Below are 26,647 nucleotides of genomic sequence, written 5' to 3'. Positions count from 1 at the left end.
GGGGTCGCAAAGAGTCAGACACAACTGAAGCGACTTAGCATGCATGCACACACAAGCAGTTAGCCCCATCTCCCTCAACTGAACACATACCATCCTCTGTAAAACCCTTTGTGAAACCCCCTCTGCAAGACGTGGCAAAGCTTTCTCCTTAATAGAACTGTATTTTCATTAATTTAAGATCTTTTGCAAATATTTAAGAACCAGAGCTCAGCTCATAGGGTATTCTCAGCCCTCGCAGTCTTGTGTTTGCCAACTCCTAATTGACGTTCCAAAGAACACAGAAATGAAATTTGTACCATTTGCCCAAACCAAAGCCTAGGTAGATGACTATTTCTCGAGACAACCGAACTGTACCCGATGCTCAAAATGTTCGACAATGTTCCTTTGCCCCTTTTCGTGCCATCACCCAAGACCCAATAGCCATTTTCTCTTTAATCTGGAGAACATTCTCATGAGCCTCCAAAAGTTCCCTCATACCCCTTTGCATCCAGTCACCTCCCTCCACCTTCATTGGGCAGCCACTGATGTTTTCTGTCCCTATGGTTCTGCGTTTTCCGGAATGTCATATCATTGAAAGCATACAGTACACATTTGTCTATCAGGCTTCTTTTGGTTGGCATAATGCCTTTGCGATTCACCCATGATGTTCCATGTACCAGCAGCCCATTCAGTTTTAGTGCTGGCTAGTGTTTCCTTGTACGATTTATACCATAGTTTGTTTGTTCACACCAGCCATCTGTTGATAAGCACCACGCTTGTGATATGTTCTATTCCTAGGAGGCCATAACCTATCTGAGCCTTATGGGCACACAGAATATATAAATTGACTCTGTAACAGAAAGTTTGTTGTCTACCAAACCCATTCCTTGCCCCATCCCAATCGCTGATGCTCCTCAACTTCCTCTTTCATCTTTGCTGGCTTCTCCCCCTTCTAGCAACATGAGTCAAGGATGATCTAGATCCAGAGTGGATCTTCATTAAACTAAGCTAGTCATGGTGATTCCATTTCTGTGGCCGTATGACAAAAGGGACCTGATGGAAAATCTGCTGGGAGCTATTGTAAAAAAAAGCTTCTTCGCCTTTAATCCCTGTTCTCCTGATCTCCCTAGCCCCCACAATCTCCTACATATGTGAATGAGTTCCTGCTCTCACAGGAGCCTTCAAGAAGTAAGCTAGAGCAAAATTTTTCAATGGGTGTTGGGGTTCCCCTTTGGTGAATTCCTATTACGTTGACTTCTGTGGCAAACAAAAAGAACGTGGAACATTCTCCAAAATACCTGACCAGTGCTGTTCAAAACTATCATGATCACGATAAACAAAGGAAGAATGAGAAACTGACACAAATCAGAGGAAACATGTGAGTAAGTGCAATGCAGCGTCCTGGATTGCATCTGGAATGCAGAAGGGACAATAGCCGAAAAACGTATGACACCTGAATCAAGCTGGTAGTTCAGTTAACAGTATTGCACCTGTGTTAGTTTCTTAGCTTTGATAAGTGTACCAGGGTTATGTAAGATGTTAGCATTAGGGGAAGGTGTATATGGAAACATTACATTAGGGTGAAGCAGTTATGGAAATACTCCATGCCATCATGGAACTTTTCTGTAACTCTAAAATTATTCCAAAAAAAATTTTAAGTCCATAGGATATTTTGAAAGTTATAAGGCTTTTGTGATTTATGGCTTAAAAGGTATCACCTCAATTTGTTCAGGGTGGCTTTGAGAGTTTATTAATTCATTCAACAAATATTTATTGAGTTCTTACTAAACAGCAGGCACAATTTAGGTGCTAGAAATATATCATGTACAAAACAGACATAAAGCCTGTCCTCATAGCACCTACCTTGTAGTAAGGAAGGTTAAATAGAAAGAAAAGGGAAAGAAAGAATCAAATAAATATATTGTCAGTAACAATAATGTCATAAAGAAAATAAAGCTGGATAATGTAATTTTACAGCCAGAGGTTACAGAAGGCCTTTCTGATGATAAGTGATATTTGAGCACAGACTTGAAGAGGGTGGGCAAGCCGTGTAGATATCTAGGGTAAAATCTAGTGAGACAGAAGCAACAGCTTTTGCAAAGGCTCTGGGTGAGAATGAGCTTGGCATGTTCAAAGAAGAGCAGAATATACAAGGAAGAAAGAGTAGAAGGAGAAAAGTTCAGAGAAATACCTGGGGTTCAGATCATGGCAAACCTTGAGACCATGATAAAGACTTTGGATGTTATTTTAAGTGCAGTGGAAAACCGCTGGGAGGGGAAAGGCCTTTGAGTAGGAGAACAACAATCATAATTATTACTGAAATTCTAGCTGCTGTGTTTTAAACAGACTCTGGGGGGAAAGCCCAAGGACTAGCTATTGTAGTAATCAGTATGGTAAGGGAGGATGGTGTTTTGTCTCAGCTTACAATGACAGAGTGAAAGTAATGAGAAATCACTGACTTCAAGGATATAATTTAACTGATGACTCGCTGATAAACTGAATAAAGATTATGAGAAAAAGAGAGTCATGAATGATTCTAACCTTACAAACTAGGAAAAAGGATAGCACCATTTACCAAAGTGAACAGTGAGACGGAACAGGTGTGCTGGACACCAGCACACAGACTAGGACCGTGTTGGTCTGACATGTCTGCTGGGAAGTTGTATGTTCATTTCTGTCCTTTGGGGGAAGAATGAGGGCTGCAGATGTAATATGGATGGGATTTAAAGTCATGGAACTTAGAGAATTTCCTGTAGCAGTGACATTATCTACAGAGAGCAAAACAGGGTCAAAAAGCTTGAGAGAATCCTCAAAGCATATCAGTCAGTTCAGTCGCTCTGCTGCTGCTAAGTCGCTTCAGTCGTGTCCGACTCTGTGCGACCCCACAGACAGCAGGCCATCAGGCTCCTCTGTCCCTGGGATTCTCCAGGTAAGAACACTGGAGTGGGTTGCCATTTCCTTCTCCAATGCATGAAAGTGAAGTCGCTCAGTCATGTCTGACTCCTAGCGACCCCATGGACTGCAGCCCACCAGGCTCCTCCGTCCATGGGACCTTCCAGGCAAGAGTACTGGAGTGGGGTGCCATTGCCTTCTCCAGTTCAGTCGCTCAGTCATGTCCAACTCTTTGCGACCCCATGGACTGCAGCACGCCAGGCCTCCCTGTCCATCACCAACTCCTGGAGTTCACTCAAACTCATGGCCGTTGAGTCGGTGATGCCATCCAACCATCTCATCTTCTGTCATCCCCTTCTCCTCCTGCCTTCAATCTTTCCCAGCATCAGCGTCTTTTCAAATGGGTCAGCTCTTCGCCTCAGGTGGCCAAAGTATTGGAGTTTCAGCTTCAACATCAGTCCTTCCAATGAACATTCAGGACTGATATCCTTTAGGATGGACTGGTTGGATCTCCTTGCAATCCAAGGGACTCTCACGAGTCTTCTCCAACACCACAGTTCAAAAGCATCAATTCTTCAGTGCTCAGCTTTCTTTATAGTCCAACTCTCACATCCATACATCACCTCTGGAAAAACCGAAGTCTTGACTAGATGGACCTTTGTTGGCAGAGTAATGTCTCTGCTTTTTAATATGCTGTCTAGGTTGGTCATAATTTCCCTTCCAAGGAGTAAGCGTCTTTTAAATTCATGGCTGCAGTCACTATCTGCAGTGATTTTGGAGCCCCCAAAAATAAAGTCAGCCACCGTTTCCATTGTTTCTCCATCTATTTGCCATGAAGTGATGGGACCGGATGCCATGATCTTTGTTTTCTGAATGTTGAGCGTTAAAGCCAACTTTTTCACTCTCCTCTTTCACTTTATAATTTGTGTTAATTACACTTACCCTCACACACATACACATATACAAGCCTACGGGCCTTCCTTTCCCACTGAAAATCACTTTTTTGTCTCTCTTATGAGGCGTCCAACTGGGGCATCAGAAACTAATGCATTTTAACATGCATTTCAGCAAGATATAAGTGTGTCCATTAGGTTTAATATACACAGAAGCAGGCACTTAGCATTTAAAATACCCTAATCAGAAATGCTATTCTAAGGGTGATTGCCCCATGTTGATCTTTTCACAATTTGCAAGGAAGAGTTATAAGAAAGTTTCTGAGTTCATTTTAATTAACCCCAAATACTTTCTTACTCCCATTTTTTTTGCATTCTGGCCTCTTTTCAGATAAAGTCTTTGTTTCCTTCCTCTTTCTCTTTAGTAAACTCAGCTCCATCATGAGCACTCAACCCTCCACCCTCCTCAGCCGTGTCCACCTCCAGTGATTCACTTTCGGGCTTCCTCTGCCATCTTGGCCCTCCCCACACTGTTACAGTATAACTCTCCTCATTTATAAGAAACATGATTACTCCACAGCAAACTGTGAACCCAACAGCAATTAAAAATAAATCCTCAATTTTGGGGTCCAGATGATAAGGCTGCTGAGCTGTCTTGGGTATGGGTAGCTTAGGCCGGTCTTCTTCTCAGCTCTATGGGCAATGGATCTCGAAGACCTAGGTCTGAATTAATAGGTGTTATGGGTTTATTTGAGGTCCCTGGTGGCCCAGCTGGTAAAGATCCCACCTGCCAATGCAGGAGATGCAAAAGACATGGGTTTGATCCCTGGAAGATCCCCTGGAGAAGGAAATGGCAACCAGCTCCAGTATTTGGACAGAGGACCCTGGCGGGCCTTAGTCCATGGGGTCACAAAGAATTAGACACAACTGGGCACACACATGCGTGTGCACACGCGCACACACACACGGGTTTGCCTAAAACTATTACAATCAGTACCCTGTTCATGCAAAGGAAGGCTCTGTGTTTTTAAGCCTATCTACATATTTTGAACCCCTCTCATTACACCATGAAATAAATATTTCTAATGTGCATTGTGCTAATTAACAAATCCTCTGCAATGGGTGATAAAGATAATGGAAGCTGTGTTTAATAAGCCCACCCAACACCCCCCCCACACACATGCACACACGTGGGCTTTAAATGACAGTCTCTGTGAATTCTCTACTCCCAGAATAGGCATTCCTCTAAGATATTTCAAATATTAACTGTCTGCTTCTCTGTCCACCTATGCATCTAATACATAAAAATCTTGTTGCCCTGTGGGTTAAACGGCAGGTTCCTCATCCTCAAAGTTCTGTTGAATTGGAAACTCTGGCAATGGGGACTGAAAGTCAGCCATTTACCAGGCGCTGTGGGTAATTCAAGTGGTTCTGATGCCCCCTAGAGTTTGAGGGTTCCTTCGGCAGAGAGAAAGGGGAGGGGGCCCTGCCCTGCCCCCCACTTGCACATGCTCTGGGAAACTGAGCCAAGGGAGGAACCCACCCTCATTCTTCCTCCCTTCAGGGGCTGCGACTGTATTAATACAAGTAGCCATAGAGAAGTTAGGAGCAATTCTGGAGGATTTATGAGCTGCAGGTGACAGAACCCACTTCTTATCCAGAATTTCCCAGGATTTTCCAAGCACATTACCATAAAGGAAATAGGCCCTTGGTCCCCTTCCGGTTTACCTCAGCCTGAGGGCGGATCGTGTATGACTTGACTAGGAGTATCTCTTTCTGGGAAAATGAAAAATTATTCTTGAACCAAGAAGAGGAGAAGAATTAAATGTTTTAAATGCAACTGCCTAGAAACCGTGGTTGTACAGTACCTTGTGCTGTGTCTATTCAGTCGTGTCCAATTCTTTTGCGACCCTATGGACTGTAGCCCACCAGGCTCCTCTGTCCATGGGATTCTCCAGGCAAGAGTACTGGGGTGGGTTGCCATTCCCTTCTCCAGGGGATCTTCTCAACTCAGGGATTGAACCCACTTGTCTTAGGACTTCTGCATTGGTAGGTGGGTTCTTTACCACTAGCGCCATCTGGGAAGCCCATTCTATACCTCAGATTATACATTTAAAATAATACAGTAAAATTATACTATTCCTAAAAAATAGAACAGCTAAGATGAAGATTAAAAACTAATCTCCAGAGAGTATCCGACAACAGATGAATGGATAAAGAAGATATGGTGTACATATGTATTTGTATATATATACACACATATATATTTGTGTATATATATATATATATATATATATATATATATGCACACACACTAATCAGCCATAAAAAAGAAAGAACTTTTGCTATTTGCAATAACATGGATGGACTTGGAAGGTATTATGCTCAGTGAAGTGAATCAGAGAAAGACATATCACTTATATGTGGAACCTAAAAAATAAAACAAACTAGTGAATATAACAGAGAAGCAGACTCACAGATATAGATGTTAGTGATTACCAGTGGGGAGAGGAGAGGGGCAAGGAAGGCGCAAGGGATTAGAGGCAAAAAGGCTACTATGTATAAAATAAATAAACTACTAAGGACACATTGTATAGCATAGGAAGGATAACCAATATTTTACAATAAATATAAATGGAGTATAACTTTTAAAAATTGTGTATCACTATGTTGTACACCTGAAACATATAATATTATACATCAACTGCTGCTACTGCTGCTGCTGCTGCTGCTGCTGCTGCTAAGTCGCTTCAGTCATGTCCGACTCTGGGCGACCCCATGGACGGCAGCCCACCAGGCTCCCCCGTCCCTGGGATTCTCCAGGCAAGAACACTGTACTGGGTTGCCATTTCCGTCTCCAATGCATGAAAGTGGAAAGTGAAAGTGAAGTCGCTCAGTCCTGCCCGACTCTTAGTGACCCCATGGACTGCAGCCCACCAGGCTCCTCCATCCATAGGATTTTCCAGGCAAGAGCACTGGAGTGGGGTGCCATTGCCTTCTCCATATACATCAACTATATCTCAATAAAAATTTTTTCAAGTATTATTATATACCAGTAGTTATGGTACTAATAAGTTTAATATGACCAAATGGAATTCATTCCCACAGGAATTCGACAACTTCACAAATCAGTTTATTGTAGAGGTAGTGTCTTTAGGCACTGATTGATACCCAAAATAGCACAATCATTGGTCAAGAAAGTAAATTTGATGTGACTCAGAATCAATAAATATTTTACTTACTTGTTGCAAAGGAAAAACTACTCATCCCCAAGGAAATTCTTAGAGTGCTTAGTTTTGAGAATGATAGGTTGTTAAACAAAATTACATACCAAGAATGAAAACTATCTCATGTAATGGAAAAAGATCGAGGTTTAAGAAAATATACACACATAAATATTTACACTGAGGGAATATTTTTAAGTAGGAGGCTTCTTTTTTTTAAACTACTGAATCCAATCAAATGGAAACACAAAATTATTTGGTGGTAAACTAGATCCCTGTTTGTATCTCTTTCCTCTCAATTAATGAAGAATTTCAGCAATAAAATTCCAATCCTAATAAACTATGCATTTTCATTCCCTTGGGAGGTCTCTGAAATTATGCAACATTAAGAGAAGGGGTCTATCCCTTCTATTATCCTTAGCTAATCCCTTCATGGGATCAAGTGTTTAGCAACTGATTTCATGTACCAAGTGAAAACAAGCCTGTAAATGGTGAATGAAGCCTTCTTTAATTTCACTGTGCTGATGAATATGAGAAGTATGGTCCAAAGGAGATTAACTGAAGCTGAAAAATCTAAAAACCACCAGAATAAAATGTACACAGAGCATTCTTCTAAGTTACTCTATTCAGTTCAGTTCAGTTCTTCAGTCACTCAGTCTTGTCCGACTCTTTGCAACCCCATGAACCACAGCACACCAGGCCTCCCTGTCCATCATCAACTCCTGGAATCCACCCAAACCCATGTCCATTGAGTCGGTGATACCATCCAACCATCTTATCCTCTGTCATCCCCTTTTCCTCATGCTCTCAATCTCTCCCAGCATCAGGGTCTTTTCCAATGAGTCAGCTCTTTGCATCAGGTGGCCAAAGTATTGGAGTTTCAGCTTCAGCATCAGTCCTTCCAATGAACACCCAGGACTGATCTCCTTTAGGATGGACTGGTTGGATCTCCTTACAGTCCAAGGGACTCTCAAGAGTCTTCTCCAACACCACAGTTCAAAAGCATCAATTCTTTGGCACTCAGCTTTCTTTATAGTCCAACTCTCACATCCATACATGACCACTGGATTCTATTAGAGAAGCTTAAGTTGACAAGGAAACACCTACCATTAGAAGTCCTAGATGATAATTTTGCCATGAATTCCTGCTATTTACTCTGCTGATGAAAGAAGAGGCTCAGAAAGGATCATGAAATGCCGAAGGATTACAGCTGAGAGCAGAACTCCATTCTCCTGATTCCAGCCCTGCTGCTGCTGCTGCTGCTAAGTTGCCTCAGTCGTGTCTGACTCTGTGCGACCCCATAGATGGCAGCCCACCAGGATCCCCCATCCCTGGGATTCTCCAGGCAAGAACACTGGAGTGGGTTGCCATTTCCTTCTCCAATGCATGAAAGTGAAAAGTGAAAGTGAAGTCGCTCAGTCGTGTCCAACTCTTAGCGACCCCATGGACTGCAGCCCACCAGGCTCCTCTGTCCATGGGATTTTCCAGGCAAGAATACTGGAGTGGGGTGCCATTGCCTTCTCCGGATTCCAGCCCTGCATTCTTCTTAATGGTGCTTGTTAAAAAGTTTTCCCTGTTGTTTGTATTTGTGTTGCTTGTTTAACTGAAGAACACTCAGGACTCAAATAATGATAGAGGGAGCGGCTACCCCATGTCGGGGTCTGCTGCCTAGGCTGTGACCTCTACTGAACTTGAGGGCTCATCAGGTCACAGGTAGACACCACTCTGGTTCCCATCCACCCCTCCCCCAGACTCCCTGTTGCTTGACCTTGGACAAATATAATAATTCCATGCTTCTCTCTTCCTTTGTAAACAGTGGCGGTAAAAACCTTTGCCCTGCCAAACCGCCCTATGTGTACTTTTAAAACAGCAGCAGAAGAGGCTGCATGATGTCAACGCTGTAGCCAGTCTGCAGTGAAGTCCATCACGGGGACCATGTGACCCTGACACCAGTCAGGGAGCTCTGACAGGCTCAGAGCCAGTATGACCATCACCTGCATCTCCACACTCTGACAGGCTCAGAGCCAGTATGACCATCACCTGCATCTCCACACTCAAAGCTGGCAGAGGATCCAGTCAGAAGAAGCGTCTAAGGTCACTGGTGACACAAAAGGTGGTCCTAATAGCAGAAGTGTAGATAATTAACTCTAAGGGATTTTAAGACCTCTCCTGTCCCAGGATCTGACCCAAATAGTGACTGATGGCATTCTATTTCTGGTCAGCTAGAACCCTGACTCTGGGCTTCCTGCCACTTCTTTTCAGCCATTCTCCTGGCTGGCTGATGACAACTGGGCTGTTTCCTCAGCTTAACCCTCGGCACACTCTAAGATGGGTTCTCAAATGGTATGTGCTCAGTCACTTCAGTCGTGTCCGACTCTTTGTGACCCCATGGACTGTAGCCCACCAAGCTCCTCTGTCCGTGGGATTTCCCAGGCAAGAATACCGGAGTGGGTTGCCATGCCCTCCTCCAGGGGATCTTCCTGACCCAGGAATTGAACCTGCAGCTACAGCATCGCAGGCGGATTCTTTACCCACAGAGCCACCTGGGAAGCCCTTCTCAAATGGTGTTCATCCCCAAATCAGCTGGGATACCTTTGGAAATGCTTGTTTCCAGGCTGTGCTCCCAGGGGTTCTGATTCAGTGGCTTTGGTGAGTGTCCTGGGAATCTGCATTTTAACAAACAGTGTAACTGAGGATCACTGATCCTCCACCCTTTGCCCCGCATGCTGAATCGGGACATAGACAAGCCTCCTGATTAGGCAACAGGCTCTTCCATGGCCATTCTGCCAGGCTCACCCCAGCCCCGGATGCCCTGGTCCTTTCAGGCGCCTGCTCAGCTGGTCCCCTCGGAGACCCCCCTACACCTTGGCTGCCTCTGAATGGGTGTGGGCTCTGCCTCTGAAGAATTCCTAAACCATTTTTATCTCCCAGGCCGGTGGCTGTAGGCTTGAAATCAGGCTAATTCTCTTTTCAACCCTCCAACACAAAAGATTCATTTTCCTCCCTTTCTTGGGCAATACGCTTATTTGCCTTGAGGAACCTAGACTTATGAAACACATAAGCCTACTTACTAGAATGTCTTGAAAGCAGCTTCTCCCTCAGCCCATGGCATCAGCCATTCCATCCGTGTGGCCCTTTGGGTGGCTGCTAATGGAAAATTCAATCAACAATAAAGAGATTTCTTGACCCGGGTCACCGCAAGGTCCAGAGCCAGGGCAGGCCTCAAGCCTGTCTTGGTTCGGTTTCTTTCCATCTGTTTTTGCTTTGTTTTGTTTTGTTTTCAATCTCTCTTTGCCTTGCAGAGTGTAAGCAACACCCAACTCCATATCCACAGAGGGACAGAGACTGTGTCTGCCATAACATTTCAAGCAAAATAATCCTGGCTTTCTCCTGACTAGGCCATGTCTGTTACAGGCTTCCTCGGAGCCAATGACTGCAGAATCCTAGTTGACTTACCCCGACCCCAAAGCTGGGGGGACAGGCATGGGGTCCCCCAATAACATAGGCTGTATGGGGTGGGGTGGACCCTGGGTCCTTTAGGATGGGGGAAGGGAGGAACGGGGTACAGGGTAGTCTTACAACGACCACCGAAACAGCTAGTGCTAGCCCCAAATTCACCCAGGGGATCCTCTGGTTAAAAGCAGTAGAAATCAGGCACAAAATAAGTCTTTGGTGGTTAATCGGCTACCTGTGAACACAGGCGAAGGAGACGTGAGGGGTAATGGAAACAGCAGGGCTTTCATCCAAAGAGGAAAGGGTTCGTTCAACACACAAGTTTCTCTTCTCTACTCACTCTTGCCTCCAAATTCAATCTTGAAGTTTTCCCCAGATAAAAGTCACTTCACATCTAATTCTTCTTATTCTTTGCTGCTGCTGCTGCTGCTAAGTTGCTTCAGTCGTGTCCCACCCCATAGACGGCAGCCCACCAGGTTCCACCATCCCTGGGATTCTCCAGGCAAGAACACTTGAGTGGGTTGCCATTTCCTTCTCCAATGCAGGAAAGTGAAAAGTGAAAGGAAAGTCACTCAGTCGTGTCTGACTCTTCGTGACCCCATGGACTGCAGCCCACCAGGCTCCTCCAGTAACTTTATATCACTTAAGAAATCTGACAGACAATTCCTCTTAAAGGCATGGTGCCTATTTTCTTGGTAAGTATAAAAATATGCTTAAGAAGTGTTACAGAAAGCAGGGACTGCCTGCTTGCTGCTCAAAAGTCAATAAAGAGGCCAGGTGGGTGGAAAAGAAAGTTTTCTTTATTTTGGATGCCGGCTACCAGCTGGGGTAGGGAGGACCGTGTATCTGAAGGCCAACTGCCACTCACTCCAACCCCAGCAATCAGGGGATAGAGCTTTTGTAGACAGAGGGAGGGCACTCCATGCAGAAACAGCACAGTTAGCTCTGACAGTCATCTTCGGATTGGTCATCGGTGGTCTGACCAGTGTCATCTTAGTTGTTTTAGGTACAGTTAATCTTCAGTTCCAGGGTCAGTTTGTTTCCATTTCTTTGAAGCCAGTTCTCGAAACTGTGGCAGCTTATGTCATGATTACAGTCTGGTCATCATGCAGTTAACGTCTCCACGTGGTGAGGGTTTCAGTATCTATAAGACAGCTCATAGGATATGGCTCAGAATATTATCTATAGCCCTTGAGAGGGAACTAAAGGTCCTTGACTATGGTTAATGACTAAACTGTTATTATCCGGTCTCCTCTGACTGTTTTCCTTTATTTCTGCATTCTCTCACTTCTCTGGTTAACTTTATTCACTGGGTAAAGTTTTTCCACAGACAAAAGACAGGCAGAGGACATGGGCCTGGGGGGGCAAGGATCACAGGTTCCTGATTAGTTTCAGAAGAACAAATCAAGGTAAAACATTTTAATCCATGAAAACAGTAGTTCGTATATCGAGATTTTTTCCTTTGAAGAAATTGGTATCAAATTGTTTTTTTAAAACTATACCCATTTACCATTTGCAGGCATAGATTCAGGACCCAGAAACAGAAAGGATCCAATATTTTTTTAAGAGAAACCACTTGTCAGTTAGGAGCGATCTGAGTAAGCTAAAGCTCAAAACTAAGTTAGAAGAGAAAGGGAAAAAAAAGATCAATTAGGACTTGCAGAGATTCTAAGTAGAAAACAAGCTCCCCAGGGTCCATGAAAGATCTCCAAGCAGAGGGAAGAGAAGTGACACTTGGTCTTTGGTGTGGGTTCCTCTAAATCCATGCCACCCCAGATGTAGCCCATGGGGATCTTATGTTCTCATTACCCCAGATGTAGCCCATGGGGGTCTTATGTTCCCACTACCCCAGATGTAGCCCATGGGGGTCTTATGTTCCCATTACCAGAGAATGACTTAGGAAAGGATGGAAAATGAACCATTATTGACAGAGAAACTGTCCTGACTGCTCTGAAAAGACACAGGAATGGACAAGTCTTCCTCTTCAACCAGGCACTGTCTTGTTGGGCTATGGTGCCTAGAACTTGGCAGTCAGCTGGTCTGAGGACCAAAGCCACCAGGGAGGGCAGAATAGGAGAGTCTCAGAGACGTAAAGCTGGGGCATGCCTGCCACCTAAAGCCTGTCCTGACTCTGTGCTTCCTGCCACTTGAAGTGGTAAACTTCCCTATATGAAGCTTCTGGAGTCAGGACTTTGAATTAATTGCAGCAGAATGCTTTCTTACGCACAGGATTTTGGTGACCATGGGTTCTAACACTAAAATTCTAGTGGGTAAACTTGATAATCCATTTAATTGGTATAGGATGCTTTGGGCTGCAAAGTAGAGAATACATGACAAAAGGCTTTAAACAATAAGGATATTTCTTTATCTTGCTTAACAAGAAATAGGGAGGCAGATATTTTCCAGGCTATCTACCTAGTTAGACTCCAAATCTGTCACCCTCAGATGACAAGGGCAAAAGCAACTAAGGAGATATGGAATTCATTCATGCTTGCTTCTAACTTTCTCACCAAAGAAAATTGTTCCTAGAAGCCGCTTCACACATTTCCCCTCAAGTCTCATTGGTCAGAACTGAGTAGGTTACATGGCCATCTTCCCTTCAAGCAAGCCCCTATGCTGTGCTATGCTAAGACGCTTCAGTCGTGTCCGACTCTGTGCGACCCCATAGACGGCAGCCCACCAGGCTCCCCCGTCCCTGGGATTCTCCAGGCAAGAACACTGGGATGGGTTGCCATTTTCTTCTCCAATAAGCAAGTCCCTGGCGTTTCCAAAATCTTATGGAGACGACTCTCTCATGCAGGAGAAGGTGGGAAGGGAATGACCAGCAGGTAGGAGACCCAATCGCCTTAGCTAAATCCTCCCGACCGAGTTTCCTCCAACCCAAGTTATGCTCACAGTTTTCCACAGGAGGAAAAATGCTCATACTCTTTCGGCAGAAAATGTATAATAATCCATCCGCTTAGATCCAAATATTTAATGATAGCTGTGTATCAAACTCTTAGAAACACCTGTGAATTTCACGTTGCCTGGTGCACCAACAGCAGGGAAGGAAGAGGCTCTCATTTAGCTGGTAAATTATGACAAAGCCCTCTTACTGGGCAAGAAGTTAGTGAAGGTAGCCTGTGCCCTCCTAGGGAGGAAGCATTCGTGTTTAAACCCTTGTCTTGTTAAATGGGTCATGCGTGCTCAGTCACTCAGCCGTGTCCGATTTGTGACCCTATTTGTGACTGGCATAGGGCGCCAGGCTCCTCTGTCCATGGGATTTTCCAGGTAAGAACACTGGAGTGGGTTGCCATTTCCCTTCCCCAGGGGATTTTCCTGACCCAGGGATTGAACCCACGTCTCCTGTGTCTCCTGCGTTGCAGGCGGATTCTTTATCTGCTGAACCACCGAGGAAGGATGTTAAATGGGTCATTTAACAAATGGGTCATTAACAATGTGATGCCTGAAGTACTTGAAACTACACCTGCTCTTTATTGTATCTTCACAATTTTTCTGTTGTTCTTTTTTTTTCCTTCCCCAATATCTAGTGTATATTCTCAAAAATACCTTTTTAAAAAATATTTCTGGGATTGTTCTATGACCAGACCTTTCCAGGGATGTCTGGGATCTGGTCTGGGACATTTCCTACCAATATATTTTTCATAGAAATGGTAAAGAAGGAAGGGAAAGTAATATTAATTAAGTATCTATTACATGCCTTGTGGTACTTGCTCTTTTTGGATTCAATTCACTGAGCAGAGGGACGATCTAGTAAAGAGGATACAGGCTATGTGTCCATACACAGATCCCTTAATTACTCCAACAGTATTCTTTACCCCTAAAATATGGATAATAGTTTCTACCTCATAGCATTGCTATGAGAACTAAATAATCTAAGCATGGGCTACCAGGTAGCACGTGCTCCAAAAATGACTGACACCCCTATGGGGTAGCCTCCAGTGGTGGACTGTATCCTGTCACTTATGACAGTTGATTTTTAGATTTGCGGGGATTTTGCAAGCTAGCTGTTTAACAGTTGTTAGCTTGATGGGAATATTTATGTCCCAGAAATCAGCAAGCACTACAAAGCAGAGCTTTTCTTCTTGGAGAGCCAGTTGTGAAACATTTGCCGGTGTATCACTGATTAGTTCCATCTGATAGATGAGATTCAGAGAGGTCAAGTAACTTACCCAAGGATATACAGCAAGAAAAGGACAGAAATGGGATATGAACTCAGGTCCGTATCATTGCAAACCTTTCTACTCATTTCTCTACTCATTCACAGGTATGAATATAAACTATTGTGCATTTTTCACAGCCATTCACTCTTTCATTTAGCAATTATTTATTAAGCATCTATGTAGTATGTGCCAAGCACTCTTCTAGAGACTGCAGGATCTACATATTTTTAAAAAAATGTCACAATGCCTCAAGTCTACCCTCAAGGGGTGGTCATAATCACTTTGAAATTAAACCTCATGTTATTTGAATTCAATCTACTTGTCAGCCACTGCTCAAGGCAGTATCCAAGGACTCTCTCTGCTCAAGTGTTGGACAAAATCATGAGGTTGGTAAACTGCCTTGGAGTCCACTCCACGCCATCCCTGCTGCAGCCCAGCCTTTCTCCCTCCAGATTTGTCCCGGCCAGAGTGTAAAAGCGGAACATTGAGAAATACGCTTATAGAGTTCCCTGGCCATCCAGTCGTAAGGATTCAGTGCTTTCACTGCCACGGCGGGCCTGGGTTCAATCCCTAGTTAGGGAACTGATTTCCCACAGGCCAAGTAAGGCATCCAAAAAATAAATAAATAGGAATGTGCTTATTATATGTTATAATATGATGCTCTCAGAGTATTTGCATTTTTAGACAACAATCTCCAGGAGACAAAAGCTGATGCAATGAAGTAACCTGGCGAGAAATTATCTGTGGTCATCACAAACAGTGTAAGCTACTTCCTTCCTGCTTCCCCACCCAAATGTAGCACAACTTTTGATGTTTCCCAAACTTTGGTCATTCTAGTACTACTTTCTGTTTTTTTCCATACTATCACCTGTTTATTTTAATAAATACTTATATTTTCTTCTGTAAGTCAGTTCACTTTTTTTCCTTAAATTTATTTGAAAAGAAAGTGTCGAAAGGTGGGGGGGGGGGAGATAAATTATGAGTTTAGAATTAATGTATACATACTATGTAAAATAGTCAACAAGGAGCTACAGTTTAGCACAGGGAACTCTACTCAATATTCTGTAATAATCTATATGGGGAAAGAATCTGAAAAAGAATGGATGTATGCACGCATGCCTGCATGCTCTTGTTTCAGTCGTTTCTGACTCTTTGCTTATGAACTGTAGGCTGCCAGGCTCCTCTTCCATAGGATTCTCCAGGAAGGAATACTGGAGTGGGTTGCCATGCCCTTGTCTAGGGTATCTTCCCAACCCAGGGATCGAACTCACTCCTCTTATGTCTTCTGCATTGGCAGGTGGGTTCTTTACCTCTAGTACCACCATATGTATAGGAGAAAGAAGTGAAGTCACTCAGTCCTGTCTGACTCTGCAACACTATGGACTATATATGTACATGTGTAACTAAATCACTTTGCTGCACACTTAAAACTATTACATTGTAATCAACTATCTGCATGTGCATGCTTGGTTGCTCAGTTACGTTGGACTCTTTGTGACTCTATGGACTGTAGCCTGCCAGGCTCCTCTGTTCGTGGGATTCTCTAGGCAAGAATACTGGAGTGGGTTGCCATTCCCTTCAATATAAAATAAAAAAAATTTTAAAGTGTCACTGCTTTAAATAAAAAACTATCATGAGTCACCAAAGATATGATAATCAAAATAAATATACAACTATTATACAGAAGAATGAAAGTGAAAGTCACTCAGTCATGTCTGACTCTTTGTGACCCCATGAATTGTACAGTCCATGGAATTCTCCAGGCCAGAATACTGGAGTGGGTAGCCTTTCCCTTCTCCAGAAAATCTTCCCAACCCAGGGATCGAACCCAGGTCTCCCTCATTGCAGGCAGATTCTTTACCAGCTGAGCCACAGAGGAAGCCCAAGAATACTGGAGTGGGTAGCCTATCCCTTCTCCAGGGGATCTTCCCAACCCAGCAATTGAACCAGGGTCTCCTGCATTGCAGGTGGATTCTTTACCAACTGAGCTGTCAGGGAATATTCCCATGTTTAATTCCAACAATCATCTCATAGGCCACCAGTGGTCCATGTATCTCACTCTAGAAACGCTGTTCTAAGAGTGGGGAGAGGGTTTCTCTCTTCCCAGGAGTTAAGTTAGCATTTAAAATACTCTGATCAAAAATGTTTATTCTAAGGGAAGTGTCCCTAAGTTGAGAGTTTAACAATTTGCAAGAATTATAAGAAAGGTTTTCGATGAACACAAAATGTTTTCTTATTCTTATTTTTCTCCATTCTGGCCTCTTTTCAGATAAAGTCTGTATTTCCTTCCTCTTTCTCTTTAGTAAACTCAGCTCCATCATGAGCACTCAACCCTCTGCCCTCCTCAGCAGTGTCTGCCCCCAGTGATTCACTTTGGGGCTTCCTCCACCAGCGTGGCCCTCCTCACCCCGTTGACATTACAACTCTCCTCATTTGTAAGAAGTATGATTATTTCACACCAAACTGTGAACCCAGAAGCAACCAAAAGTAAATGCTTAGTTTGGGGGTCTGGATGATAAAGCTGCTGAACTGTCTTGGGTATGTCTTGGGTGTGTCTTCAGGCTTTTCTTCTCAGCTCTATGGGCAATGGATCTCAAAGGCCTGGGCCTGAATTAACAGGTGTCAGGCATTTACCTAAACCTATGACAACTAGTTTACCCTGTTCATGCAAGGAAAGGGATGGGGGCTTCCTATGCAATATTTCTTAATCTACCTACATACCCTGCACCCTACTCATTTCACTAATGAAAAATATGATTTTATGTAATCCAATGCAACTCTCAATTCTGACTGAAGATAGATGTTTAGGCCACCCTAGCAAGTAGGAATGGAAAAGCAATTTAATAAGGTTTAGAAAAATAAAATGTGTGATGTTCCTTGGACTGTTGCAGGGCAAAGTAATACATTTTAGTCTCATAGGAATTAAGCCATCGTGGTCAGGACAACAAGCAGTGATATTGGCAATTTCACAGAGAAATCTCTGCTGGATACTGGATCACAATGCAAAGCAGCCCTGCACTGGGCCCATTTATAAGCTACATGGGCTGATGACTCTGCCTTTTACACCTTGCACTTCCCTGAAGACATAAATATTTACATTTGCGAAGCCATTTACAAAGCACTTTCGCATGTCTTTTCTTTGAGACTTCAGATCAAGTCAGAGCAGTGCAGGTAGTGTGTTTTATGGACAAAGAGACCTTGGGAAGTCAGACACACTCATACCAACAGAGATGGAAAAAAAAAAAAAAAACTTAGGCGTAATTAGTCTATACTCTGTCACTTGGTTCATGCAAGCCCCAGGGAATATAATTCCAAAAGAAGTTCGTGTTTTCCTAGAGAGCAGACTTTCAGATAGACACATACACACTGCTATTAACATATTTAAAGTGGAAAACCAACAAGGTCCTACTAGATAGCACAGTTAATGTGGCAGCCTGGATGGGAGGGAAGTTTGGGGGAGAATGGATACATGCATCTATACGCCTAAGTCCCTCTGCTTTCTACCTGAAACTATCACAATATTGTTAATCGACTATATTCCACTACGGGTCTCCCTGGTGGCTCAGTGGTAAAGAATCCACAGGCAATGCAGGAGCCACAGGAGATATGGGTTCGATCCCTGAGTCGGGAAGTCCCCTGGAGGAACACATGGCAACCCAGTCCAGTATTCTTGCCTGGAGAATTCCATGGCCAGAGGAGCCTGGCAGGCTACAGTCCATAGGGTTACAAAGAGTCAGACATAACTGAAGTGATTTAGTACACACACACGCAAACACTCCAGTATAAAATTAAAAGTTTAAAGAAAGGAAATTCATGTTTCCACAAATTGCATCTTTCTTCCTGGGTTTGAGTGGCACCACAACCCAATTGCCCAAGCTGGAAATTTTGGCATCTTCATATACATCATCCGATCTCTCATCCTCACTTCCCTCCCTCTTTACACACTGTTACTGCTGTCATCCTCTCTTACCTGGAACCTGGTAATAGAGGTTTTTAAAATTAATTTATTTTTAATTGGAGGATAATTGCTTTACAATGTTGTATACATACATCAACATGAATTAGCCATAGGTATGCTTTATTGACTATGCCAAAGCCTTTGACTGTGTGGATCACAATAAACTGTGGAAAATTCTGAAAGAGATGGAAATACCAGACCACCTGACCTGCCTCTTGAGAAACCTATATGCAGGTCAGGAAGCAACACTTAGAACTGGACATGGAACAACAGACTGGTTCCAAATAGGAAAAGAAGTACGTCAAGGCTGTGTATTGTCACCCTGCTTATTTAACTTATATGCAGAGTACATGGTGAGAAACGCTGGGCTGGAAGAAGCACAAGCTGGAATCAAGATTGCCGGGAGAATTATCAATAACCTCAGATATGCAGATGACACCACCCTTATGGCAGAAAGTGAAGAGGAACTAAAAAGCCTCTTGATGAAAGTGAAAGAGGAGAGTGAAAAAGCTCAACATTCAGAAAACTAAGATCATGGCATCCAGTCCCATCCCTTCATGGGAAATAGATGGGGAAACAGTGCAAACAGTGTCAGACTTTATTTTTCTGGGCTCCAAAATCACTGTAGATGGTGATTGCAGCCATGAAATTAAAAGACGCTTACTCCTTGGAAGGAAAGTTATGACCAACCTAGATAGCATATTCAAAAGCAGAGACATTACTTTGCCAACAAAGGTCCGTCTAGTCAAGGCTATGGTTTTTCCTGTGGTCAGGTATGGATGTGACAGCTGGACTGTGAAGAAGGCTGAGTGCCGAAGAATTGATGTTTTTAAACTGTGGTGTTGGAGAAGACTCTTGAGAGTCCCTTGGACTGCAAGGAGATCCAACCAGTCCATTCTGAAGGAGATCAGCCCTGGGATTTCTTTGGAAGGAATGATGCTAAAGCTGAAACTCCAGTACCTTGGCCACCTCATGCAAAGAGTTGACTCATTGGAAAAGACTCTGAGGCTGGGAAAGATTGGGGGCAGGAGGAGAAGGGGATGACAGAGGATGAGATGGCTGGATGACATCGCTGACTCAATGGACGTGAGTTTGAGTGAACTCTGGGAGTTGGTGATAGACAGGGAGGCCTGGTGTGCTGCAGTTCATGGGGTCGCAAAGAGTCGGACACAACTGAGCCACTGAACTGAACTGAACTGAACTGATACACATGTTTCCTCCCTCCTGAACCTCTCTTCCACTTGCCACCCCATCTCATCCCTCTAGGTTGTCACAGAGCACCAGGATGAGCCCCCTGTGTCATATGCCAACTTCCCATTAGCTACGTATTTTACACTGCATAGCGTTTTAACTGGTCTCTTTGCCTGTACTTTGGAAACAATTCCCAACCCAATTATTCACTACCCAGCTGCCTGAGTGAGCTTTCAGTATATAGCTCTGAATGCATCACCCTCTTGCTTAAAAATCTTCAATAGTTCCTTCTTGAATAGAGACTATAGTTCAACTTCTCTGTCTCTCTGTCTCTCTCTCTGTTTCTCTCTCTCTCTCTCTCTGTCACTTAGACACACACACACACAGGTTAATATACATTCCACCCCCATTAAATTGCATTCACATTTCAGTTTTACTGAGTATGCCAGATAAGCTTATAACAGTGTTTATTTTCCCTGGGAGGGCATTCTGTCCTCACTACCCATTCACCTAACCAACAGTGGCTAATAAGTCAAGACGCAACTTATAAATCATTTTACAACCCCTAGGAAGTTTTGCCTCCATAAAGCTGACACTGTGTCTCCAATGGCCACACTGTACCCTGGACACATTTCTGCTCTGGGGCCTGAACATGCATTATCATGTTCCCCTATTTACTTTCTGTCTCCTCCTAAATTGGAGCTCCTGGGGGTAGATAAATGTCTTACTGATCTTTGTATATCCAGTGACTGCATGAAATAAAACACCATGCATTGTAAATAAGTGAACTAATTAATTTCTAGAGCAAATAATGATTACTCACACTAACAGTCAAATACGATTTTCTCTTCTTTGTTAGAGAAGGGTTGGAAAATGCCAACCTGAAGTTGAAGAACCCTGGGGGGCATTCAAAACTTTGTCCATTAAATTTGCCCAGTAAATGGTAACCCTCTTTTTAAAAGGAAAAAATAACCCACAGATGACAGATCCTTCAACTCTTTACACTTGACCTTCATCTAACAACAGCCAGCCCAAAAGGATTTTCTTGACCAACTGGTCAAGGGTAGCTTGTCCATGCAATCATGACCTTTCTTAACTTGTTTTTCCTTCTTAGGCCAAAGTTTTTCTTTCCTTAGTAAATTATTGATTCTAGATGAAGGGAACAGCATGCTTACACTGTCTACAAGGAGCACCAAGGACACCGATTTGGCCAAACTTGATGTTTTCTTTCAGGAAGCCATGGGAAATAAGGCTGGTAAGTCAGGCCAGATGTGAACAATAATATGTTAGTACTGCAAGAGAGCTGAGAAGTCAGCTTACCCAGAATTTCCCAGAGTGGTGTCTAAATACCAGCATGGTGAAATGTTGTTTGAAACATTTTTATTTTAATTATATGCTTATTTATGTGTATTTTTAAAAAACCATTATCAGATCGGTCCTACAGTTTCACATACATTATAGTCAAGACTTTTTTTTTTTTTTTAACATATTTACATAAACAAAAAATGTCAATTTAGAGGAAAAATCTTAATGAAGTAATAATGAAAGTGAAAAGTCAACATGCAATGATGAGGATGATGCCTGAATGACTGAAGGTGGAGCAATGCCAACCTGGAGCAGCAGCTCTTCACATCTCCAGCAAAGGAATTAAGACCCAAAGAAGCTAAAGAACACAGGTCACACCCATGGAGGGCCTGGAAGGCAAACGTAAGAATCAGGTGCTAACCATTCTAAAAGAAACTTAAATAAAGTGTTCTAAAATAACTTATTAGAGATACCAAGGGAAATTGTCGTGCAAAGATGGGCACAATGAAGGACAGAAATGGTATGGACCTAACAGAAGCAGAAGATATTAAGAAGAGGCGGCAAGAATACACAGAAGAACTATACAAAAAAGATATTCATGACCCAGATAATCATGATCATATGATCACTCACCTACAGCCAGACATCCTGGAATGTAAAGTCAAATGGGCCTTAGGAAGCATTACTATGAACAAAGCTAGTGGAGGTGATGGAGTTCCAGTTGAGCTATTTCAAATCCTAAAAGATGATGCTGTGAAAGTGCTGCACTCAATATGCCAGCAAATTTGGAAAACTCAGCAGTGGCCACAGGACTGGAAAAGGTCAATTTTCATTCCAACCCCAAAGAAAAACAATGTCAAAGAATGCTCAAACTACTGCACAATTGCACTCATCTTACACACTAGCAAAGTAATGCTCAAAATTCTCCAAGCCAGGCTTCAACAGTACTTGAACTGTGAGCTTCCAGATGTTCAAACTGCATTTAGAAAAGGCAGAGGAACCAGAGATCAAATTGCCAACATCTGTTGGATCGAAAAAGCAAGAGAGTTCCAGAAAAACATCTATTTCTGCTTTATTGACTACTCCAAAGCCTTTGTGTAGATCACAATAAAATGTGGAAAATTCTGAAAGAGATGGGAATACCAGACCACCTGACCTGCCTCGAGAGAAATCTGTATGCAGGTCAAGAAACAACAGTTAGAACTGGCCATGGAACAATAGACTGGTTCCACATTGGGAAAGGAGTGCACTAAGGCTGTAAACTGTCACCCTGCTTATTTAACTTATATGCAGAGTACATCATGAGGAACGCTGGGCTGGAAGAAGCACAAGCTGGAATCAAGATTGCAGGGAGAAATATCAACAAACTCAGATATGCAGGTGACACCACCCTTATGGCAGAAAGTGAAGAAGAACTAAAGAGCCTCTTGATGAAAGTAAAAGAGGAGAGTGAAAAAGTTGGCTTCAACATTCAGAAAACGAAGATCATGGCATCTGGTCCCATCACTTCATGGCAAATATTGTGATAAAAGTGATAGACTTTATTTTGGAGCCCCCCAAAATAAAGTCTATCACTGTTTCCATTGTTTCCCCACCATCATGGCAAATAGGTGGGGAAAAAATGGAAACAGTGATAGACTTTATTTTGGGGGGCTCCAAAATCACTGCAGATGGTGACTGCAGCCATGAAATTAAAAGACACTTGCTCCTTGGAAGAAAACGTATGACCAAAGTAGACAGCTTATTAAAAAGCAGAGACATTTTGCCAACAAAGGTCCATCTAGTCAAAGCTATGGTTTTTCCAGCAGTCATGTATGGATGTGAGAGTTGGACTATAAAGAAAGCTGATTGCCAAAAAATTGATGCTTTTGAACTGTTGGAGTGTTGGAGAAGATTCTTGAGAGTCCCTTAGACTGCAAGGAGATCCAACCAGTCCATCCTAAAGGAAATCAGTCCTGAATATTCATTAGAAGGACTGATGCTGAAGCTGAAACTCCAATACTATGGCCACGTGATGCAAAGAGCCAACTCCTTGAAAAAGACCCTGATGCTGGGAAAGATTGAAGGTGGGGAGGATAAGATGGTTGGATGGCATCACTGACTCAATGAACATGTATTTGAATAAATTCCAGGAGTTGGTGATGGACAGGGAGGCTTGGCGTGCTGCAGTCCGTAGGGTCGCAAAGAGTTGGACCCAACTGAGTGACTGAACTGAACTGAAACTAGCTTAAAGTTATTTTAATAGCTTTATTTAACAACAGTAAAAGCAGTTTTAAAATTCAGTATGGGCTTCCCAGGTAGCGCTAGTGGTAAAGATCCCGCCTGTCAATTCAAGAGACATGAGAGATGCAGATTTGATCTCTGGTTCAGGACGATCCCCTGGAGAAGGGCACGGCAAGTCACTCCAGTATTCTTGCCTGGAGAATCCCCATGGACAGAGGAGTCTGGCGGGTTACAGTCCATAGGATCACAAAGAGATGGACATGACTGAAGCGACATGCATGCTCGCATGTTGAAATTACATAGAATAAGTCAGTGAGATATGAAGAGGGGATGATGTATGGCAGAAACCAACACAATATTGTAAAGCAATTATACTCCAATAAAAAATAAATCAATTAATAAAAAACAGATCTGGGGTGGGGGGATAACTTAAAATCCAGCAATTGTTTGAGGGCAGAGAGGAAAGGCAGAAAAGGAAGAGGATAAACCCTACCTACGTCACCTCGGCATGTCCCCAAAGCCACGATTGCCTCCTGCTCCTGCTCCAAAGACAGGGGAAAATGCCAACACTGGAAACATCCTGAGATGATCAGTCATTCTGTGTTGTCCCTGTACTTCCGCTTCATCACACTTCAAGTTTTGCAGGCTGGGATTTTTGCTGTCTTGGCAAACATGATGATGGTGTCAAACCTAATGTTTCCTAAATTTTTGCAGAAATGCTGAGAAGACTTCCATGGGGGCCTATTGTCAATTATCTGGAAAAAAGAGAAGTTTGCAGACATTAGCAACAAGAACTGTGGGGTGAGGCTCTGGATTTTAATGAGAGGGATTCAAATGAGAATGTTGGCTATTTCCTAGAGCTTGCTAAAAATAACCCAGGAGCCTGCTTCCTTCGCTAGCACTTCATTTTCAGTGCCTGCTCATGCTGAAGATGCAGGATAGCTGGAAAGTGCTCCTTGGGATCCAGCACCAGAGCTGTTTGTTCAGATAAATCTAATTTAGCTGTGACCTGCTCTCTCATGCACCAGCGCGCATGCTACCTTCAGGCTCCTGTCAAATTTACACTCAAGGAAGCTTGAAGGTGATAAGGGCACACACATACCAACTTCTGTTGATTTTGCCTCTAATCTCTCTTCCCATTACTGTCACCAACTTAGCCCAAGTTACCGTCATCTCTTGCCTCGGCTACTGCCTCTTCTTTCTATCTTGAATCTATCTTGAATCTATCCCCTCTCCCCTAACCCATCACATTGTAACCAAAACCACCTTTTCCCACACAAATGAACACATCCCCTGCCATGACCATGAACACCACCACCACCACCACCAATAAAAATGGCTCAATGGCTTTTCATTGCTTATATAATAAAGACAAGAACCTTCAACATGGTTTACAAGAGAGGTGCTCCCTAACCGGTGCCCGAGAACCTCTCCGGCCTCCTCAGCCCAACCCCGTCTGCTCTGCTAACTCCAATCCACTGTCCTCACTCTGGTGCCTCCTGCCTGTCAGGCCCCTTTTGGGGCCCCAGCTGCAGCCCCGTCCTTCCTTCTTTAGCTGCCTTATTCTTATTCATCATTCAGCTCTCAATCAGGTCAGCACTTTCTTAGGAAAGCTTTCCCTGACCCCTCAGAAGAGGCCAAATCCTCTCTGAAATTGCCTCTCCTAGCCCAACAGACCTCTCCTTAGCAGCACTTACCACTACCTCATGTGCACGTTTATTTAATAATTAATTGACTACTAGCATTACTCCTCCCAACAGTAGCTCTGTGAAGGCAGGAACTACAACTCTTTACCCATCCTTGTATCGTCCACATCCAATACCTTGTCTGGCACAGTATGGGACAATCAATACTTGTTGAAAGATAGAAATGTTCACCCTGGCAGATCCAAGCCTTCCTCTCTTGCAGAGGTCCTTCCCAGGAGAAATAAAAGGGTCACCCCATCTAACTATACCTTTACCTCAATCCACCCCCATGAACTCCCTGGTTTCCTATCCCTTGCTGTCCTCACCTTAGTCCTTTTGACAGGAAACCTCCTGTATACAATTCATGGGGAAGGAGATGGTCCCTGAATTTCCAGAAGTGCTGACTTCTGCCTGGGTCTTCTGAAGGAAGGGTCCCTAAATGTGGCTTACATCGCCTCTCTCAATTTCTCAGTTCAAGTGGTAGAGCTCACATATCATTTTCCTCCATAAGTGAAAAATACATGCTTTTAACATCTCACTGCAGACAAAGTCTTGGGCACTCACTTGTAGAGGAGATTTAGGGAAGAAGGGCAGAAGGAGAATTTACAGGGTTGGGAGAGGTGACTCACATGAAGATTTTAAAGCATCTATTTCCATGGTAGGGGGTGAGAGGTGGGGAGACAGGGATGATGAGATAAGCAATAGGACCTGCAGGGCAAAGGAGGGTAAGAAAAGCTGGTGTACAAGCTGAGACTTCCTTCCTCACCCACTCTGCCCACACCCACATCTCCCTGACCTGAAGTGGACCAGGCCTGTAGTTTAGAGTGAGATGGACCTGGGGGCCAGGGTGAGACCACCACTAGCCCCCTGCTCGGCCTTTCCTGGAGGAAGAGCATTCAGCATCTGGTGCGCTGCAAATTCAGCCCAGCCTGTGATGAGGGAGTTATTATTGGCACATTCTCTAGTTTTATTGGGTGTTTTTAAACAGCGATTACTGCGAGAATATGCACAAGGCCAAGAGAAGTCTGTAAACACTGGAAAATGGATCTGCCTGCTCTGTGACAGCTGGGCCAGCTTCCACATGCCAGAAGTTTGGGGCAGGGTCAGATCAGGGCTGCAGATGGTCACCGGCAGGGAGCTACTATTTTGGGGGCACAGGTCATGGGAAAGGCTTCCAGTTCAAAGTTGGCTTCTATGACTGTCCCATAACTTTTCCTTCAGCCTCATGTTTCACAATCAACAGTCCCATCAAGTTTGAGGAAATCACTGGATATTTTCGTTTAAAGACCCTGTTATGGTACTGCCATACAAGTCCATGAGATAAGCGGGCTCATTTTACGGAAGAGAGGACGGTTTCAGCCTCAGACCTCTTTTGCCTCTCATAGAAGGGGGAAGAAAATGGAAAAATTTAAATATCTTGTTAGGTTCTATTTATGCACATGTTTTCCCATTTCTGATGTGGGCTGAGTTTTAGGAATTCTGTGCCCCTTGCAAAAACTACAGCTGCAAAAAGTACAGAAGACAAGACATCAATCAGTACACTTGTTAGGAAACGTAAGTTGAGATTTCCAAAGGGCAAAGAGCTGAGTTTTGAGATGGTTCATCTGGGAAATTTTTCCCAGTTACGTGAACAACTGAGAAAGGGCAGGGTCCCACTGACCCATAGGAAGTCCAAGTAGCT

The 26,647-nt window shown here is 43.5% G+C and overlaps 1 long non-coding RNA gene across 1 annotated transcript; it reads right to left on the bottom strand.

Annotated features, from left to right (window-relative positions):
- Window positions 1–9,858: 9,858 nt before the first annotated feature.
- Window positions 9,859–26,089, bottom strand: LOC132346413 (uncharacterized). Its single transcript, XR_009496241.1, has 3 exons — window positions 25,763–26,089; window positions 23,775–24,036; window positions 9,859–11,797 (listed from the first exon to the last, which is right to left on the bottom strand). It is a non-coding gene; the product is annotated as an uncharacterized lncRNA (long non-coding RNA).
- Window positions 26,090–26,647: the final 558 nt, after the last annotated feature.

This window comes from Bos taurus, chromosome 10 (assembly GCF_002263795.3).
Source record: "Bos taurus isolate L1 Dominette 01449 registration number 42190680 breed Hereford chromosome 10, ARS-UCD2.0, whole genome shotgun sequence".
NCBI classification, from domain to species: domain Eukaryota; kingdom Metazoa; phylum Chordata; class Mammalia; order Artiodactyla; family Bovidae; genus Bos; species Bos taurus.
Note: the sequence above shows the minus strand (reverse complement) of the source record. Positions and strands in the feature narration are given on the sequence as shown.